Below are 7,793 nucleotides of genomic sequence, written 5' to 3' on the forward strand. Positions count from 1 at the left end.
TGCTATTAGTTGCTGCTATTTTTATAATCATCATTAACATTTCAGTGTTAATAGTGATGTTGCTTTCCTAGATGCATTCAGATGTTCAAACATATTGGTATCATATTAGTTTTTATTACAGGTCCAGTAAAAAGAACCACTTTAAACTGTGGATGTTAATGTTAATGTTAATGTTTATGCAGACTGCAGGGTGAAAGAGTAACTCCAAAATGAGACAGGAAGTTATAGGCTTTTGAAGTTGCAGGCTTGGCAAACTCTGCACGCACAGACAGACAAATAGTGAGAGGTCATGACACGTACGCAGTACACAGCATGCACGCGCCCTCGCACGTGTACGCACACACACACATACACACCATGGTAAATCTATTTTGGTAGGGCAGAAATGCAGAAGTGTGCCGAAGTACTTAGAGGAAGTGCACCAGACGAGCGACAGCGAAGAGGGGAAGCACCGACCCGAAGACAATGTTTTTTAGAGCAATGTTAAAGGTCATGGAACATTTTGTGGTTTGGATTGACGTAAGCTGTACTATTGTCTATTTTTGTAAAAGAGGGGGGGCTTTGTTATTGTACCCATATAAAACCTTGTCTCATGATTGTAAGTTCAGTTCGACGCTGAAATCTGCACAGCGGTCGGACTCACACATGTGTTCATTAAAATGCTGTCTAATTGCACACGCCTGGATCTGTGGTTATTTATGGATTCCTCTCTCAACATTGAACCCTAACACCAGTTAAAAAAAAGTTTGTCCATCAAAAGACAGGAGAACAACACAGGGACAAACCTGCAGGCCTGACAACAGGAGGTGTATCACTCCGCTGGTTTTCTACGTAGTGACAGTGTTTACGTTGCAAATGTGCCTTTGTGACATTAATTGGTGCCCTCAATGACACACAAAACAAAACAACTACACAACAGAACACACTAAGTATACACTCCACACTAAACGTCACAAATCGGCCACATCTAAAAGCTCTCTCTCTCATTCGCTCTCTCTCGCTGCCGTTACCGTCACTCTCAAAACTCTCCCTCTTCCTAAACGACCAAATCCCACGTGTTGACTTTAAAAAAATAAAAATAAAAAATTGGTTGACATGGTGCATTTTTCCACTGATAGGAAAGCGGTGGTTTTTTTTCCTTTCTTAACTGTTTTCGCACTGTCCTTATAAAACGCTTAAAACACACACACAAAAACGTGACGACAGTATTTAGTAAAAAGCGTGGCTTATATGTATTATCATAACTCTGGATTTCCTGGTCTGTAATTAAAATTTAAAAACTTTGAAGTCCGAACTTTCAATGTGGGCTGAAACAGAGACTCAGCATAGCTGCAGCTTGTTGCTATGTCAGCTTACATCAGTCATGTGATTTGGAGGTGCAGCGTGTCCGTGGACCACAGAGGGTTAATAACACTCACCTTCATTCCATTTCCAGAGTGTAACATCCAACCACCTGTGTAAAATCCGAAATTCCCATGGTGTTGTTCAGAATGTGCTCTGGCAGAATCATAAGCATCGCTTGCTACTGAAAACAAGAAAAAAAGCCGGTCCGCTATGGGCTGCACCATTTGTTGATGGTGGAGGGGGGGAACACTATGCAATATATTCAGTTTTAGCATTTATATTCACTGCTGACTGTAACTACGCTCAAATTGTTAATGCTACCTTATTTTAATAAACAACACCATCATATGCAAAACTGGGGTGGCACTTGGGGTGGCAAGGGATCATTTTAGGGTGGCACTTGCCACCCCATGCCACCCTTCTAGATCCGCCCCTGCCAACAATAACAACACAGTCATATTTTGGCATGTATTCAGCCAAGATGTCAGCAAGTCCTTCACAAAGTACTTATTGTATTATGTATTTAATTTTATATGTTACAGAAGTTACAGGTTTATAAAGCGAGGCAAATTATTGTGATGTCACAATTGCAGGACGATCTACTAACAGTGTGCTTTAATCTCTCTATGAAGAAGCCACTCCAGTTCAGTAAAAATCCCCTTGAGAGCAGCTGTGAACAGCTGATTGTTCGATGTGCTAAAGAACAGAAAACATTATTTCCCATCAGACCATGAGCAACATTCAGGCATGTAACACAGTAACACTTTTATGTTTTACATATTCAGCAGAGAGTTAGTTGTGTGCACTATTAAAAAATAAAAAGCATAATTAATTTCAGCTTCATATAAACTGTATTATGGAGGAAAAATAAGTGGGGCTCACCTCAACACAGCTTGAGGACTGACTGGAGACTTTTAGGACAGTCTCTTCAGTAAATCTAGCAGCTCTTTAACATCAAAAGACGTGTTTGAGCTGCTGCAGATGTTAGTAAATCTGACCCTAACTGTTCCTTCTTTTTTAAAATTCAAACTTAATAATGAAGCAATATTTTTAAAAGGCTGTTCTTGTTTATATGACCTCCATAAAACAACAGGGTTAGAACACATTGTTACGAAATAAGATGTTTGTTTTGTAGTCCATCTTCAGCACAATGTAGTTTCAACAGCCGGACATCCGGTGTGACATTGGTACAGAGAGACGAGCGTAAGGCTGTTCCAGTTCTCAGCACCGCTCCTCTCTTTTCCTGAGTCCTTAGCAGTTGTCCTCCCCACGATGACGTTTTCATCGAGGCCAAGGAAAAGAGTTTAGGAAAAGGAGATGGACTACGCTCTAAGAACTAAAACTGATAATTACCTAAATATTTTGGTGCAACACTTTTACACTCAAAAATAATGAGTAAATGCAAAAACAATCACATCTCTTAAATGCACCTTATTAATTGAGTAAATCCAACTAAAATGGAATAAGTTGTTATGAACAATTAAAGATGTTACAGTAACTTACAAAATTGAGTAAATACAATTGAAAATGTAAGTTAAAACAACAGTAACCAAAAGTTCAAACTACATAAAATATTAATTAGGAAATGCTGAAATGCTTGGCACATATAACCTACACCATTACAATTATTTGTTTTTAAATAATGGTTCAATTTACTTAATATTTTAAAGTTAACTAAAGCAAAAACATTAATGTTTAAGTGATATATATATATATATATATATATATATATATATATATATATATATATATATATATATATATATATATATTATATTATATTATATTCTTATATATACACACACACACACATAGACACACACACACCCACAGGAAAAAAGAACCACGTCAGTTCAACATTGTTCACAATGATTTATTTTAACCAGCTTTTTTGTGAATCACACATTTAGCAGATTCCTTCTCTGAACACAGTGAGCTGAAATCTGTTCTACATTCAGTGGATAAAACTTTCAGTCACAACAGCCTTATATAATAAAATTGCACCCAAATTGGCATGCTTGATAAAACTCTGTAAAACTGGCATATTGATGCTAACAACAAGAAAAATGTACCTGCCATACAAAGAATAAAAGTGGCTCAAGTAAACGCAGTGCTTTACCTTTTCAGAAAAGGTCAAATGACAAAAATAAAATTAAGATCCCAAAAATATAAATCCTGAAAAAAAAAAACATTTGCACTGTGACATAGTTTTTGAACATCTTATTTTGATTCCAAAAATTGGGAAGATTATAACTAAAGTGTGACCAAAAACATCCATAATTTAAATAAAAGGTTTCAAAAGGATTGCTAAAAAAAAAAAAAAAAAAAAAAAAAAACCATACAGAAGATACTCTCCCATTTACACCTTAATGTGAATCTGGAAAGTTAATACAAAAACACAGTTTATGGTACAAACATTATTTATGAACAGGAAAGTCAACACAATGTAATGCCGCAACTGAACCTTTTGATGAGCATTACATGTCACTTAACAAGTCTAACACTTTAAGAACAGCCCTGTGAAATTTTGTCTACAATGAACAGAGGTCATTTTTCAGTCTTTGAACCTTGACAGAAAGGTTTCCTAGATCCAGCTCCATGAACACTTTTTGAAATGCTTCAAATGTGCATTTGAGATTCTTGGGGTATTTCAGATCCAGAGCATAGCACAGTCCCAAAAGATAGCAACAGGCTTTGCTCAGATTCCCAAGTTTCCCCAGAACAGTAACGCCTTCAATAACAATACCCACATCAGTAGGTTCGCCTGACCTGTCTTGATTCTGCAGCAGGTAAATCTTCATCACCTCCTCAGCCAAAGCCTCTTCAACAAAGACAGCATCAGCACCGTCCTTTAAAAAGAGAAACAACTGTTTTAAGCTCACATATTTCCAAACATTGAAACAAAAAGTTTCATTTGTATGACATACTCATAATATGTGGACACTGTGCTCCAAAATCTTTGAGCAAATGCTATTCTTTTGTATGCTTTGAAGTGGTTTTTTTTTTCTTTAGAACAGTATCTTAAAACTTTTCTATGATCTCACAAGCTAAAATAAACTACTAATATTCCTAAAACAGATTTATTGCACCAACCTCAAAGGTTTTGATTAAGGCACTTGGATCCTCTCCCAGATGGTCAATGAGACATCTGATGATGACTTCTCATTTTTTCTCGATGGAATTTCCACTCTGTAAAACAGGAAGTCTCAACTGAGGCAAAATTTGCACATTTAAAACATGACTTACCATTTCTAGCTTAAACATAACTATTTTTTTTTCTGTTGTTGACCTGTTTTCACACCCACCATCAAGGTAAGAACACCTGTGGAGCTAAAATATTGAACAGAAACCTTTTTTTTTTTCTTTTTTTTTAACCTGTCCCGTTTGGTTCTTTTGCCATCAGAATTATTGTCTAAAGGCGAAGAAAGATGCCCAACGGATTTACTTTACCAAATGGACCGTCCCAGCCTTGCCGTAATGGTCCATCTGATTCACCTTTATTGTTTATTTTATTTTCACTTGCTGAATACGGGACAGACTTGACTGGTGGAAAGAAAGGGAGAAAGAAAGAGGAAAAAAAAAAACCTGAGAAGAGGGACGGGGAAAAAGGGCAAAAAACAAAAACCAACAGAATAAGCAGACAAAAAAATACATATCGATCACCTGGATCACCTGTTGAGAAAGAAAAAAGAAAGCAAGCAGAAGAAGACGAGAGTAATAAACAAGATCACAATGATATATGGGAATATGACAGTAAATACTAAATATTAAACATTATGGTGCAGCACGTGAGATCGACAGCGCACAATGTGCTTTGAGGTAGGAGCCCAAAAGGGTGTAGTTTGTGTGTGTGATCACCCGTGTGTACACCTGTGAGCATGAACGCGCTTGTTTTTAAAAGGTTCCTTCATGTAATGATCTGCTAGAGGGTGTGGGGGGCCACAGCCCCGACCTCCAGGGCATGAAGCAGGTATGGAGGAGATCAAAACTCCAGACATCCAGAGGCCCCCAGAACACAAGAGACCAAGGAAGACCAACAGAGGGGCAGCCGCGCCACTATCCCAGAAAGAGCTGAGGAGAGTCCCAGATGAGGGGTCACTCAGCAGCCGCGGAGCAGAAGCCAGGGGGGGTTGCAGTGACGTGCCCGTGAGCTCCGCCGGCAGCCAGCTGTGCCTGAGTGACCGAGACCCGGGCCGAGAGGCCGAGGGCACCCCATCCCCAAAGTGGCCCGAGCAAGCCCCAGGCTCCATGCCCCGATAAGCAGCCGCCAAGGAGTGAGCCGGTGGGTACCTGGGCGCCCACCCCCGGACACAAAGAACCACCAATGCACCGATGTCTGAGGGCGTCTGCCACCGGCAGGGGAAGTGGTGGGGGGAGATGGGCCTCCAAACCTTGGAGGGCCTGAGATGTCCCCAGAGAGGTGGGGTCTGATACCCAACCTGACATATAGACACAGACAAACAGGCACACACAGATTTGTTTGTATCTGTGTGTGCCTGTTTGAACAGAAACCTAAGAAAAGCCGTTTTTAGTGGAAGGGCCTCTTCAATGCTGTGTTGGAACGTTTTTGTGGTTAGAAAATGCAATCTTCCTTACCTGAAGCAGAAGGTTTAACTGTGCCCTGTAGCGTTGTCCAGTAGCACCTTTCTTGGCTTGAAACAAGGACAGGAGTTTGGATGAATACAAGTCCAACGATGACATGAACTTTGGTTCAAGGTTCAGGGTCGTGATCCTATGAAACTCTGCACTGACCTGAATGGGAGAGGACAAAAAACCAAGGACAAAAAATCTGAAGGCCAAAATTCTGATTCAATCAAAAAAAAATCTTTAAGTGGAACTACCATTTTTTGCAACCTGGACCTTATTTTCTAACATGCAAAAGATTAATTTACTCATCCAGACATAAATCCATATAAGTGGAGTTGTTCAGTATGCAGACTAAAGCCTTAACATAAAGTATTATCTTCCACTAAGCTTCTAAATTTTATGTTATGAATTGCTTGCACTATTTCCCTGTGAGATTGTATAATCTTGGAGGGAAGAGGCGGAGCCAGGTTGCCCTCTGAACCATCGTCTGCCAGGCAGCGATGCGAGAGGAACACACCGCTGAAGTGGCGCACATATTCAGAATCGCGTCAGCGGCTTTACAGAGAAAGCCTTTCAGCTCCTCTGGCAGCTCTGCTTCCTCCACCTTCCTAGAGATGACAAACGCTAGCAAGGCAGTGTTGTTAGTCACTGCAGCTGACTGAACAGTGCATTGATGTGCGCGATCAGTGAACCTTGCTATCAGCTGGTCAAGTTTGGTGGGATGGGCCGGTCGCTGTCCAACGACCTTGGTCATTTTGGTGCCGAAAACTGAAGCGAGGCTCGGCTCTAGAGGGGGAACAGGCGGAAAACTCCGGTCTGTGAAGCCCTCTGTGAAGCCCTAGGTAGAGACCGACGCTCTAATCTTCGCTGGCTCTGCTGCTGCCTCAGAGAGGTAGGTCATCACCGCCGGGAACTGAGGCCAGATGGGATCTGGGCAACGAGAGTGAGCGGAGCCATACCTTCCCGCCAGATCATCCGATGGGGGTGGAGCAGGCTGAGGGACGGGAAGTCCCTTCTCACCAGCTGCCTCCTGGATGATGCCAGGCAGATCCAGGAGCAGCGCACCAACAACTGGGAGCGGCGTCCTCGCCGACATGTGAAGGCCAGGGGTGGATGAGCGTCCGCTCATCCACCTCCCTTCTGTCGCCAGGCTGCCCAGCTGGGAGGCAGTGGAGCTGCCACCACTGCCGTTTTCCTCACGGTGGGTGGAATCATGCAATTCTGGCCCACCATCGAAGAACTCGATGGCTTCTTCCAGCGAGTACCTCTCTCTTAGCGGGAACGCCTCCTCAGCATCAGCCTTGAAAAAGGCTGACCTCCGCTGCTTTTCCTCTGGCGGGAGGGCGAGGTCCGCATGGTGAGGACCGAGGCAGCCCACGCAGACGGCATGTCGGTCATACGACATGATGTAGCCGGTCTGGCAGGATGGACACAGACGGATGGTCTCGCTGGACATCTTCTGGCTGGCTGAAGAAAAACGGTAGAGTCGATTTCCTGGTCTCACCGTAACTTATACTAGACCAGGGTGAGGCCCACACAGCAGGTGGGCGTGGACTAAAATACTTCAGTGCTGCGCGCACAAGGGGAATACCCACTTAAAGGGCTGCGCCTATACTCATAGAATCTGGGGTTACAATACGTAACCAACGTTTCATAAAAATATTAAATTACTCTTCACTCTTTACTCTTCAGTAAAATCTAGTCTGTCGTTATGTGCTCCAGAGTTAGATAAGTGAGACAAAGGCACTTTGCAATCAGCCCAGTCATTCTTCAGTCAGGTTACATTAGCTTAGCCTAAAACAAGTTAAGTGAATGGAAATTACTAGCATTTATTGTTCCCTAGGCTTGGGAATGGTTTCGAT

General features: G+C 42.0%; 1 long non-coding RNA gene across 1 annotated transcript; it reads right to left on the minus strand.

The window, feature by feature from the left end:
• Window positions 1-4,623: 4,623 nt before the first annotated feature.
• Window positions 4,624-5,964, minus strand: LOC120438295. The gene is made up of 2 exons (XR_005611783.1): window positions 5,857-5,964; window positions 4,624-4,694 (listed from the first exon to the last, which is right to left on the minus strand). It is a non-coding gene; the product is annotated as an uncharacterized LOC120438295 (long non-coding RNA).
• Between the last annotated feature and the right edge of the window lie 1,829 nt (window positions 5,965-7,793).

This window comes from Oreochromis aureus, linkage group 3 (genome assembly GCF_013358895.1).
Source record: "Oreochromis aureus strain Israel breed Guangdong linkage group 3, ZZ_aureus, whole genome shotgun sequence".
NCBI classification, from domain to species: Eukaryota; Metazoa; Chordata; class Actinopteri; order Cichliformes; family Cichlidae; genus Oreochromis; species Oreochromis aureus.